The 14,190-nt window shown below is 37.4% G+C and overlaps 1 protein-coding gene across 4 annotated transcripts in view; it reads left to right on the top strand.

The window, feature by feature from the left end:
- Positions 1 to 14,190, top strand: part of Dnc (phosphodiesterase dunce) — a 483,414-nt gene that overhangs the window by 260,970 nt on the left and 208,254 nt on the right. The window lies entirely within an intron of this gene.

Genomic DNA, 14,190 nt, shown 5'->3' with positions numbered 1-14,190 from the left:
ACACGTTGTGTTGTTTGGTATTTATTGAAGCACATTTGTTAGAATACTTGCCGGGAATCATTTGATTGAAGGTATACAGGGAGTTTCAGAGCGAGGGTCTACAAATTTCGCCGTACACTGATGAGGGTAACTGAATAGGAAAGTAAATCAATAATGTGCAGTGGAACATCAGTTCCAATTTAGCGTTTTTTATTTATGGTTCTACAGGGAGATTTAAAATAGAGGGTCAACGGATTTTGTAAATATACTTTGTAGTACTTATATAAGAGTACATCTAATCGAGCTATTCACCATCGCACCGCTATTGATTCTGCAATTTTCATTCAAAATTATACAGGCTGGTTCAAGAAGGGTGAACCTGCGAATTTTGTGGTGTATAATACTCAGTAATACCCGTTGGGCTCTTGATTATTAGGCCAGCGTTGATTCAGTGATGTTTATTCCATTTTATACAGGAAGATTTAAAATTGAGGGTCCAAAATATTTGGAGGTGTACCTTGTAATACTGATTAGGGTATTCAAAAGTGAATGAATCGTGCTTATATGAACTGTTTTCCATGAAAGGACTGTTCATCAAAATTGTTCATATTTAAACGTATACAGGGTGTTCTAAAATGAAGTGGTCGAAGAATTTTGGTACCTTTACTGTCCACGAAAATACATGAACACGTGGAATCAATAAAACAGCGAATACAAGTCTCTAAAGCAACCTTACTGAACAGATTATTATTTTGTTGTTATTTTCAGGGTTAGACTTAATAGCAACAAATTGCTGAATCTCGCCCATTGCATGTCACAGTACAATTAGTTTCTCTTGTTTGTTAATTGTATGCAAATGGAATGTATAAAGACATTATTCTTCTTATTATTATTAGTATTCTCCACCGCCTGTTCCACCATAGCAAATTATTTTTTGGAATTCAATCGTTATATGTAACTGTCATAGAGTCAAGAAAAACAGCACTCAAGTTAATCCCCTCCTTGGCATTGTATTTCCATTTCTACAACAGGTCTCATGCTACTTCTTTATTCCAAGGGTCGGATACTTGCTGTGTTTGCGCATTAGACGCGATGTAGTGGAATAAGTAGTATGGGGGAGTATGCAGCCAGACACAGCTCCACTGTTCTGGAAACCCCATTGCAATCTTATCATCCTATTATCTTCAGCGTTGTTGCTAGCTCAAAGAAAACCGTGTGTCCTCTTACACTCGTGCTTACCCGAAGAAAAATTCTCTTGTTCTTCCTCCTTATTTCTCGTTCTTAACTATTTTCCGCCTTCGAGTAACATTAATATTTTTTTTTATCTCTGAATATATCAAGAGCTCGATGACCGAATAAATTCTGAAAAATTCGATATTCTTTTTTTAAAACCTGCGAAAACACAAATTCTGTTTCCTTAATTAAGGCACTTCACATTATTCTTCGCTAACGTTCTTCGCCACCGGTTTAAAGAAAAATTATTGCTCGCCCCAATTTCTCCAACTGGCCCTAATATTTATGGATTAATATCACCATAATTCCAGCTTAACTTTACATTGCTCTGCGAGCGTTTGAATTTCAATGCAGGCGCTCAGAAAATTTCGTGTTGCACGACAGAAGAGTAATGAATGGCAGACGAATTAATCCGATTAATCAGGAAATATTCATTTAGCTCTGCTCGTAATTATGCTGGCAGCAATCGACGGTTACGTTTCGCGGTGATCCATGCTGCGAATGAAATTCGACAGAAATTCCAATGGCGGCGCGCGATTAGCGTCGTGTATTAATTTTCCAGGTAAAATTTATGGAGCTGCAGCCTTCCGTGGTTAAGGCTTTCCCCCCTAATTTTCGAGAAGAGTGTCGCCCCCACCTGCCAATTGCGACCTTAATAATCTATTGGCTGTCTAATTGCTTTATCGATTGCTCGACATGACTGGTGAGGAAAATTCGAGCCGCGTTAGAGGATCCTGATTAATCTGATTCCCTGGCGATAACCTCAGCCACTCGTCTAGGCACTTAATTCGAGATATTTCCAATCGAATGGAAATTAAAGGGACTGGAATTTTGGTTCATTATTATTTTTTAATCGAAGTCTTCATTTTTTGAGAAATCAAAATAAAAATTTCGTAGGGAGAACCTTGGTGCTTCGTTGCGTCTGACATATAACGTCTCGTTCTACTGAGAACAGTCTTATTAGGAATAATACTGGCAGCAGAATGGTCTTTTTTATTCGTTACTTACTCTGACGTGAGTTATATTGTTATATTTGCACTGATTATCAACCATCGAGTGTTCAATTAAAATATAATATGAAAAAAGTGGTAAATAATTTTTTGTAGGTCGCTTGAAGACACAAAGAAAAGATTGTCTGCAATTTTCATCACTTCGTTGTGCTTTCCAATGAAGGTAAATGGCTTATGTAACTCTTTTCCTTCTATTTTACTAGAAACAAATGGTTGACAATTGTTTGCATGAAAAATGTTTATTTAGTCCATAATTTATTTTATATTTAGTCATCTTCGATTTACTACTTTATTTCGCAAGGAAATAATGTTTGATAATTCCAAAGGTGATTTTGTTATTATAACAGGCAGTTTCAGACTGCTTGTCGCTAAAATGACATTTGTTCCATTGTCCTGCTTTGTGATAAATTTTCAATTTACCCCATCATATTTCCAAAAATTAGTTATTTATTTATTTAATCTTTCGCCTCTCGTTTTACCAGTAGCTTTGAAATAAATAACAATTCCCATTGTCTGAATATTGCAACTATAAAACAGCACGGAAAACAATCGATTTTGCAATTTCTAAGCGTCCCCCGCTGGGGGTGGGGGGACCACGAGCAGTGATTTAATTACTCTGAACGTTCGTGTTGAAACAGGGGGGAGTCAGTTAATTTTATTTTTGTTTATACTTGTCCCGGGAAAACAATTGGTTCTGTAACTGACTCGCTGTCTGCTTTTAGTTTAATTTCCTTGGAGTAAAACAATGGCTGTTGAATTTACGTGCAGTCGTGGAAGCTGGAGATATACGTTAAAGCATATTTACCCGTTTAATTGCGACGATACTTTGCCCAAACATTTGTTGAAATCAGAGATAATTACTAGAAAAATAAAACTGATATCCTTGGTAGCAGTTTCTCATTATTAATACCATGGGGCACAGATTTCATTTTATAACTCAATTTTTATTTTCTTTTTCACTGATTATTATTAGTAAGGCGCTAGTAGTATTGATATTGTCCAATATTCGAATTTTCGCGAAGAATTTTCTCGCTAATTAAGAAGACAAAAGTTGTTAAAATCGAAGGAAATTTTTTATTATAAAAATATGAATATAATTATAAATTTTACAAAAATATATTTAATTTTTAGCAAATATTTTATTTTTAAACAACGTTCAATGGTTTAATTACATTAATTAGAAGGCAGGGTTGTTTGAACTCACGATATTTACGTCCGAATTGTAAACACTCAATTAATTCGCATTAAGTGATACCACGTACATTTTAAATTAATTTGCCTGATAGTTTGTTTGAAAACTCCAGTTTAGGTGGTTCTGGAAGATACCGTGACGTGTTATTAATAGGAATCCTTGACACGCTGATTTTCGTAAGCGTGATTACATGTTGTCTAGATTAAACACGCTAATTGCAACGAACTGAAAATCTGGACTGATCCTGACAGGTTGCGAAGCACAGATTAAGTTCAGAGGTAACGAGAGCGAGTGGGATTTCAGGCTCTCGTAATGTCGATTTCACACGACATATTTGAACACCGACAATCGGCGCTGGCAATCCTGAATCGTGCGCCATTGAAAGTTCAAGATTCCAAGTATTACGTGACCGTAACATTTCAGTTAACGATCAATTCTGCGAGTATTAGAATGCTGAACGAATGGCTAGTTTGCTTAATAACAAGAGTAAACTCTATCACGTTTCCTGAGTTGGAAGTATTAAATCTTCCTTGACTGTGTAGGGATATCATGTAAAACTAGTACTACTAGGGAAATTTGTTATTCAGAAATAATAATTTGTTCCAGGATAGCGATATTAAAAAATAGTAATATTTCAGAGTAATAGTACACCGAAGCTCACGTATTCGAAGGCCATAACATGCGTAAATAATAATATTGAAACGTATACATGCTTGAAAATAGTAATACTCAAACTTTCAATGGTTACACAATATGTAGATCCCAAGTAATCAGAGCAAATCCTAAAATATCGAGTTTAAATATTAGTCAGTGAATAATATCCACGTATAAATATGTGAATAATAATCAAATATTAGTAAATCAATACGTACATGATCAAGTATTAGTATATCAGTGATATTATAATCAAGTATAAGTATATAAATTATAATCCAGTATTGATATATCAATTATAGTCAAGTGTTAATATATCAATTACAATCAAGTATGTATATCAATGATAATCAAGTTTAAGTATATAAATTATAATCAAGTATAAGTATATTAATTATAATCAAGTATTAATATATTAATAATAATCAAATATTAGTAAATCCATGCGTACATGATCAAGTATTAGTATATCAGTGATATTATAATCAAGTATAAGTATATAAATTATAATCAAGTATTGATATATCAATTATAGTCAAGTGTTAATATATCAGTTATAATCAAGTATGTATATCAATGATAATCAAGTTTAAGTATATAAATTATAATCAAGTATTGATATATCAATTATAATCAAGTGTTAATATATCGGTTATAATCAAGTACGTGTATCAATGATAATCAAGTGTAAGTATATCAATTATAATAAAGTATTCACATATAAATGATAATCAAGTATAAGTATTTCAGCAATAATCAAGTATTAATATATCAATAATAATCAAACTATAAATATATCCATAATGCCTAAACAATAACCTCAAAAACTGCAAAAAGTAAAACGAATATCAAATCCGCGGTTCGAGTGCAATCCACAAGAACACGAACGCTGGAATGTACTTCTAAATCCGTGCCATATCACGCAAAATAGTTGCTCACGGATAATTCTCCACTGCCGCGGAATTAGATCAGAACAAACTTACTTACGCCGATGTGAGCTTCGAAGTTAGACACAGTGGAGTGCATTGAGTCACCCCACGTCTTCAGAATGCTCGATCACGTTTTGCTTACCGTGGAGGCCGAGCTTACATTCCGTGCCAAACGATAGAGTAGGCAGTGAATTTAAGCCGCAAAGCCGACTGGAGAACGTAGGCCTTCATAAACGACGATTGTCTTTAGAGGAAGAATCACATTATCCCTTTATTACCCCACGCGTCGTTATCTATTCACTGCGATTAGCTAGACCATAGTGTAGGTCATAAATTAATATTTACTATGACGATTTAGGGAATCGTCATAATAGTACTGAAACCCTTGCGGCATCTTTGGAATTGTTCTGGATGAACAGACTCAGAAGTGGCTGAGGTTGTGTAGTATAAATTTGAATATATTTCGCGAATATCATTGAATATATTTATTCTAGTGCATACTTTAGAAAGTAAATGGACGAGTTTATGTTATATTAATTTTAAAAAAAAGTTTTATTTCATTGAGCATGTATGGCGCCAATTTTTATCTCTTTTATTTCCCGCCTTTATTACACCAATTTAATTACATAGGGTGGTGCAAAGGCGAGGCCCAAACTGTAGCTGCTATTATGCCTAAGCTCTGTGTGAAGTGTCAGAGCACGAGATTAGAAAAGAAGAGCTAGAAAAAAACTAAACTGAACTAGAACTACAATTAGAAGTTGTACTAAAGCTGAATTGGCTGTAGAAGTAAAAATATCGTTGGTAAACTTGAATCGCAATGAAAGTCATGGCAAAAGTGTATGGGGGTGATTCCGCATTAAAAAATGAGTCGAAATTGTGGAATACATTTTTTCCGTACGACGCTTGGTGCTTGAGAAAATTGAATTTGAATGTGTCGCTATCAGACGCCTGCTCCGCTTACGGCTGCCAGTGGTTCTCAACGTGGGGATTACTATGTTTCACTGAAACGTGCACTATATCACGCGTGTCAGAGTAATTTATCATGTTTCCCTATGCTAACAGCCCCTTTTCTTCTTAAACTGGAACATCGTTGAATCCATAACTCACGTTGACGCATACAAAATTGAGTTCTTTGAACCGGCACCGTTTATTCAAATTAAACACCTGTAAATTACCGAGGCAAAAATTTCAATTTTCTCAAAATAGCCACAAAACAACTCAACTCTTCAATTAAATACGTACTTCAGTCTTATAACACTGTATACACTACATAGAATCGCACTGAGAAGTAATTAGGTACATTTTCTTAGAACAGGCGCCGGCGCACCCATTTTAAAACTCATTTTTTTTCGAAAAGGAAGCCTCGTACGAAAAAACATTGTTCCACATTTTCGATGTATTTTTTAACGACGAATCACATCCCTATCACACAAACCATAAATCACGTCTCATTGTTGAATAAACAAACTAAATTAACAAAATATTTTCCTAGATTCTTTTAAATTCAATTTCAGAGTGAAATTTCCCCCAAAGCTTTTCCCCTCGAGAATTCGTAGATGCAGGAAAATATTTTCCAATCACTTTCGACGAGATGAAGATCCCTTCATTTACTTAATCCGTTCTGTTGCTCTTAAGACAGCGTTACCTGTCGCGTAGCTGAAAACGTGGCTGGCATACCTGCCCCGTATTTACTCTCTTTAATGATTCAGGTCGTGAATCGTCGGAGACGACTTTCCTTGAAATTTGCCTGCAACGGAATCGTGGTCTCCGCGTTTTATTTCGCTGGGGTGGCAATGCTACTCGCCGCGAAGTTATTTCGAAGAAAGGGGATGGAGTTCTTCGATCGTTTCCAGGAAATGTTGTCAGCTGGAAAAGCCACCGCGACTTATGGAATCGTGTTGCCGCGAAATGAAGGACGCTGTCTGTTCCATTCGCGTCGCGGGGCAAGGGGAGGGACGATTATTCCGAACACTCCGAGGGCGAATCACTGCACCGGAGGAAAGCAGTTAATTGTTGCTGCAATGTTTTTTCACTTTCTTTATTTTCCTCCTTGAAATTTAAGTGATCAATTCCAGGCGATCTTAAGGGGATACATACCTTTACCTAGACGGATCGAAAAATAGGGTTTATGATTTTTTTTTCATATAAAAAAAGGTTATATTTAAAAAAATCAAGACACAGGCCTTTTTGGGTATAAGTTAAGCTTCAAAAAAAAATTTGATATTAAGATATCCCTAAAGGGAGTGGTGCCATAGCAGCCCCCCTTTTCCCCAGGTTTAGTTTTTTTTTTTATTAACAAAAGAAGATGGAAACTTAGATTGAAAATAGCACTTTCTGAAAATAGCAATTTTGTATTCACAGCCCGAAAATATGGGAAACTATGCACTACAGAGAATAATCTTTTTGAAGAAAATAATGTATATTTTTACAACAAATTTAGCCACGCAATCAGATTCATAATTCATCAATTTGTTTAAATAATATACTAAAAATATTTTTCTTCACTGAATCTGATTACGTAGCTGAATTTGTTATAAAAAAATACAATATTTTCGTCTACAAAATTTTTCTCCATAGTGCATAGTTTCCGAGATATGGGGACAAACGTGTTTTTCAGCCCCAACTTTGAGGGCTGATTTCACCCCACAGATATGGACATGTGCTGATAAAAAAAATAGGCGTCAAATATTTTTGCAACAGTTGGGTAATATCCCTTTTAAGTTGTTGGATATAGCTAGCTACAACTCCACTTCATATCAAAATTAATATTAATTTCAATATGCAAAACAGATTTGCGAGCATTCATTAAAATCACATTGCCATGCAATCCCCCTGCAGGAGCATTTCCACTCTGCAGTTATTCACAAATTACATCCAGGATCCCCGAAAGCTGACAGCGGAACTCTTCTTCAAACAGAAACACCCATCTTTGCAGCAAAATTGTCTTCCCATCCGCACCTTCCTCACAATATCGCGCCAAGCGCCTCCAATTAAGAATCCCAGGGCGAGAAGTCCCTGAGAAACTATCCTCAGCTGGGGGAGCAGTAATATCAGAAGCCCCCGTGGCGCAAGAATGTCAAAGTTGCGATTCTCTAGCAGGCTCGTCTTTTGCATCCAAGCATCCGCATAGAGGACACGGATGAGGTGCCGTTCAAGGTTGACTAAGTCCTTTCAGAAGGCTGCCAGCCTTTCCCGTGCAATGTCAGCCGCGCAGGGGGCAAGCACCTGGGCTATATTAAGCAAGAAAGGGGCGGGCTGGCAAAGAGGAAGCGGAGCATGCTCGTCAGAGGCAGCTTCCTCAAAAGCAGGAAAGGCTGCTCCGCCTTTGTCGGTCCCCGTGTGCAGGGGAATAGTGCGTCGTTACTCGGAGCTGGCCCGATCGAATTCACCGTCACAAGGAGCTGCCACGTTCCGCTGTCCAGGGAATCGGGTTAACTCCCATCCTGTGCAGCCTCGATAGCTTCTCGCCGAGCTGCTGGGCTCAGCCGCTGCGGCAGGGATCGGTGCACTAGACAGCAATCGCTGGTAGGTTAATTGGGTTTGTTTGGAGGAGAATCGTCGAGAGGTTAACCTCTTCCTCCTTGATGAAGGTCTGACGAGCTTTGGCAGCGACACATCGCGACCTTCCTGTGACGAGTCGTTTCTGCGCTTTAATTGGGTGTAAGGTGGGGTAGAGGAAGTAGTTAGTGGATGAATTTGGAAATGGCAGTTAGGTGATTGCTGAAAGAGGGACGCAACAATGAGGAGATTTTTAGGCCGATTTTGGCCCTGCGATTTTGGAACTGAATTTTGGACAACTTTGCGGACTTATAGAGTGACTTAAGGCGGGACACCACTGTGACGCCTGGAAATGTAAGTCATTTTTAAGAATTTTTTTTAAGAATAATTTACAGTTTTCATAGAAATTTTTTATTACATATCTTTAGCACGCTGTCTTAAGAGACTATTAAAAAAAAATAGAAAATATTCATCAATTTTAATATATTTAACGGTGCAATATACGTTGCAAATTTGCGTTAAGAAAACTTCGAAGAAAAAAATTTTTAATAAACCCTTTTTAAAATTTTCTTAACATAAGTTTGAAGGAAAAACATGGCAACCATAGTGGTATGATTCCCTGGATAAGGTGAATATCCTAGGCTGCATGTACCATATCCATCGCCATTTCCAAAAATCAAAATGAAGAAAAATAAATGTCGTAGTAGCAGGTGTTTTAACTTCGACCTCCCATATCTCAGAAACTAATTGTCTGCTCAACTTGAAAATTTCTTGCGATTGATGTCTCACCATAAGCTATCGTTTGGCACAAAATTCTGTTCCAAAATCGTGGGACCAAAAACGGCCGATTTTTTGGGACCCTTAAAGATATTTTTGTTGAATTATTGCTATTTCTGTTAGTCATTGGAAACCAGAGATATTTTACTTCAGTGTTTCCCATTCTTTTCTCAGTCCCCATCCCCTTTTATAATAATCAAATAACCTGCTACCCCCCTCCCCCATATAAGATAATTAAAATTTAATAAGCCAGCGAAAACACATTAAAAAAATAAAATTAACAGAATATAATTCTAACTTAATAATTTAAAAAAAATCCCCCAAAAACCGTGGTGACTCCCAGGTGGGGAATCACTGGCTTAATCTCTGTGTGACTCCATGCGTTCACTTTTCATAAGAAACGATGAAGTTTTAATCACCGAACTCTTCAGTTGAGCCTCAGGTTCAGGATTCTCTATTAAAGGAATAAGTTTCTTCTCCTTTACCTTGCTGATGAGGAAGCTGAAACTTTTACCAACTACTTCAGAATGGAAAGATTGTCTGCAATTTCTTGTTCATTGGGTGGAAAACTGTTTACCATATCCTGCCTGTAAAAAGATATTAATGTTCTCGGCATTAAAAAGCCTCGGCTGCTCCAGCTGGGTCTGATTCTGCTGCGGGGTGAGAATTTTTCGAAGTTAACGCACAGTAGTTCAGACCGAATTGTGAGTGGGTGCAGACTTGTGCAACGCCTGGCGCAAGTGTATATTTCTATCCAGGAAGTTTAGTGTCGCGAATTGCACGCGGTTTCCAGGACTCTCCCCTCCAGGAGCCGCGTGACTCAGCTATGGTTGAAACGGAGCCGATGGCTTGGCTCCAAAAGCGAGCTTTTCACTTACGTAAATCGATTTGCTTACACGATCTGACTCGGAGGCAAATGTTTACAAGGACCGCAATATTTCCATGCGGCTTGTGTCTCGCGGTTGGATAAGTTGTGTTACAGTCAGACTGATCCCGCTGCCTAACTTCTTGCTTCCACGCAATTACTTTGCCCAAACTGCCTAATTAGAAGATCTGTATAAATTAATAGATGGCTCGTTCAGTGCAACCCTTATTCTGCTTTACTTACAAGGAGAGTTTTTTAGGTGTCCGCCTCCGATCATTTTGATTTTTGGATATGTTATAGAGGACCGAAAAATAAGAAATACGTGTTTTTTTATTTTTCCCCGTTTTCGTATTTGGCGGGTGAAAACTGCGTTGAAAGTTGGGGTTGGAAAATCATTTTTGTGGAATATCTCGAGAACTATTAGAGATAGGGGAGTAGTGTCAATGGACGAATTTTGTGTCTTTGAATGCGAAATATGACTGGCTCACCAGATTTTCAAAAATCCACAAAAATGATTTTTCAACCCTAACCTTGAACGCAGTGTTCACCCCCCAAATATGAAAACGGGGGGAAATAAAAAAACACGTGTTTCTTATTTTTCGGTCCTCTATAACATATCCAAAAATCAAAATGATCGGAGGTGGGCACATAAACTACCCTCCTTGTTAGTCACAATGTCCTGTTTGGCATTTCGGAGCATCCGAGGAAACTGAAGTTTCACCATCTTCTTTGTGTCCTCCTTGTTTTCCTTCCTGCAACGTAGAAAATGTAGGCATTATTTCTTAACAGCCTGATATAATTTTTTTGCCATAGGTGTACTGGTAGATAATTGTATTATTTACCTGGCAATTAATTAAACGCTTCAGATGGGATATTTTAAGCAACTAAAAAGCAGTTGGGATAAATTAATTAGACTGTTTATAGATCTCTGCGAAGCACGTGGGGTTTCCTAATTTTACTTAAAAGGTAAGAAACGTGTGGAACTTTAATTAATTCGAGAACATGCTGGATAGGAGATTTTAACTAAGGAAGGTAGTATTAATTATAGTAAAACAGTTATTATAGTAAGTGGATAATATTTGTAAATTCCTCCATTGCCTCTATTTTCTTTTCCCAAACCAGCATTTCAATTACAAAAACCAATTTACGATTTTTTTCCTTCTTTCCTGTCCCCTTTTCACCTGCATGTTTCGTTTTCATTTCAATCGCGAGAACCTTATTTTCATATTCAATTTCTTCGTTGCTTTTTCAAATTGCGAAGGACGATTGGTTTCCTTCATTTGTTTCCATCTCCCTTCTTTTCATTACTCGAATTTACCGCTGGAAATACAATCTGATACACAGTCGCGGTTCGAATTTCGTAGTAATAATGGAAGTTCATCGTTAGTCCGTGAGAAACTCCTACATTTCTCTTTACTACGATCTATTCAGGTGTCCAGGCACCAGATCATCTTCGAATTTTGACGAGCGCTGTTGCCCTTCGCAGGAAAACAGTTTAAAAATTTCGCGAATTTCTCTCGATTTTTGTCTGGAAGGCACGGTACTAATTTAAAAAATGGTAATTTTACTAATTGGGTTTATTACTCTGCCCTAATTAGTTGTTTAATACAGCAGTTCATTTCACCTTTTAAATGTATTTAGGTTCGTCTAAATACGCATTAGGAGCTCAAAATTACCACCACGGGGCACAGGCAAAGAAAAGTAGGTTAAAATTACAATGGTAAATGCAACTTGACCTACATCAAATCAGAAATAGAAAGCTCATCAGGGCTTTCGAGACCCTTCGAGGCTCCCAAAATTTCTCCTTAAATAATAATAATTATAATATGTGCTATGACGAAAGTACAAATAATAATAATAATAATAATAATAATAATAATAATAATAATAATAATAATAACAATAATAATAATAATAATAACAATAATAATAATAATAATATGTCTTTATTACGTTCAGCAAAAACACTTAACGGGCAAGACTCATTGTCAGAAATTTGTTGCTCTTAAGTCTAACCCAAAGGCCAATGACAAAGTACAATAGTAATAGAAATAGTATAAATTACAAAGTAAAATACAAAACAAAAAGAAGAAAAAAGGAAAGGAAGGCGTGCGCAAAAAGGGAAACTTAGAATTAGTATTTTTCATCTTACTTCTCTCAACTAGTGTACAGTGCGGCGGTATACCCTGCGATGTAAAGTGAAAAAGCAGAGTAGAGCTGTAGACCGCTATTACCCTACTTTTAAATAACGTTCAAAGTGATTCGAATGATGATGGAACCTAGCCCCGACCTAACTCTGTACACCACTTTATCGCATTAAAAAAATAGTGCGCGATGCAGTACCAACCACTGTGATCCACAATGAAGAACAGAAGGTGCAACTAAACTTTCCATTACCCTACCACAGACAAGCGCGGATCCAGATCCTCCCCATGAAGGGAAATGTATTTTATTTTAAATTGTTTATGGTATTATTTCAACGATTTATCCCAAAGAAACTGCAGATTTATTCGGTTTTAATAACAAATTGATTTTTTTAGTAATGGTGATCTGACTACCTTTCGGAGGTTAATTTATTATAAGTTATTAATGATCGATTCTTCTCAACTCTCAGAAGACTCAAAACCTGGTTGAGGTCAAGGATGACAGAAGATAGGTTGAATGAACTTGCTTTGTTCTTCGTAGGTACATAAGTATATCGCAATATTAATGTGAATATTGGATATTGAAAATGTTATTAAAAGGTTTGCAAATTCAAAAAACAGGAGGGTTGAGTTGTTGGTAAGTAGGCTAGAACTAGACAGCAGTCAAACTAACTGCAATACTTTTTTCTTTATCTACTTGTTATTTTCGTGAAGTCTACTGGTGCAATAAAAAGAATTATTATTACTAATAGTACGTTATTATTAGAACAAATATGTCACTTCAAAATGGTACAACGTGGTATGTAATATTAAAGAAATTTTAAAAACAATAAAACTGGATCAAAGACATGGATTTACATTTTTGAAAATTGTCCGGACAAATCTAGTTTATCTAGAAATATCAAATTAGTTGATAAGTTGATATCCCATGACGAACTCACAAGGGAACATCCCGAACCCGGAAATTCAAAAAATTCTGAAACTTAGCGAATATGTACGGGATTTCCTCTTGATTACAACACAATTTTTGTTAGCTACCCAAATTCACTCTAAGGGGGTGTGATTCACCCCTGAATATCCAGTTATTTTCCGATTTTGTGCTATAACTCGTGAACTGTAAAATAATTTTTTCACCAAATGATAGATCTAATTAAAAGAAGTAACATTTGTCTTAAAACTTTTTTTCTATCTCCTACAGTTCACGAGTTATAACGCAAAATCGGAAAATAGTCGAATTTCCAGAGGTTAATTTCCCCCGTTTCGGGTGAATTTGGGCAGCAAACAGAAACTGCGTTGTAATCAAGAGGAAATCCCCTACATATTCACAAAGTTTCCGAATTTTTTGAATTTCCGGGTGCGGGATCTTCCCTTGTCAGCAATACGAGGGGGGAGACATGATAGACTGATACCAAGGAACACTTTTTTCATTTAGAGGGAAAGTATCCCAAAGGTTTATTCCCCAGAGAAATTCCTTTATCCGCCCCTGACCCCGAAGTAGTGACCTCAAAGGCAGCTCCCATCAGTTTCCGATTCGTAAATTCACGAATCGAACCACCTCCGCCAAAAAGACCCCCACCTCACACCCCGACGCATTCTCGGTTAACTGAACTCACGCACCATCCTAACCCGAGCAGCCGATAAACATGTCCACCTTGAGAGCCATGAACATCTCGCCGCCGCCGACCCCCCTCCCCTGCCGGAGCGGCGGCAGGAGCCGAAAATCCCGACGTCCCCAGTCCAATCACGAAGGGACAGTCCCTGTCATCGGTGGAACTCCGTCGCCGCGCGCTAGAGGCGAGAGCGAGGCGGCGTCGAGCGGAAAGAAGATAGAGAGCATGCCCGCCGCCTGGCCTGGGTTCGCAGGAGGGCAGCCCCACGCCGCTCTTCTCTCAGTAGTCTCAGTACGACA

Source organism: Andrena cerasifolii, chromosome 15 (genome assembly GCF_050908995.1).
Source record: "Andrena cerasifolii isolate SP2316 chromosome 15, iyAndCera1_principal, whole genome shotgun sequence".
In the NCBI taxonomy this organism is placed as follows: domain Eukaryota; kingdom Metazoa; phylum Arthropoda; class Insecta; order Hymenoptera; family Andrenidae; genus Andrena; species Andrena cerasifolii.
The sequence above is the reverse complement of the archived record's forward strand: the minus strand, read 5'-3'. Positions and strand labels throughout refer to the sequence as shown.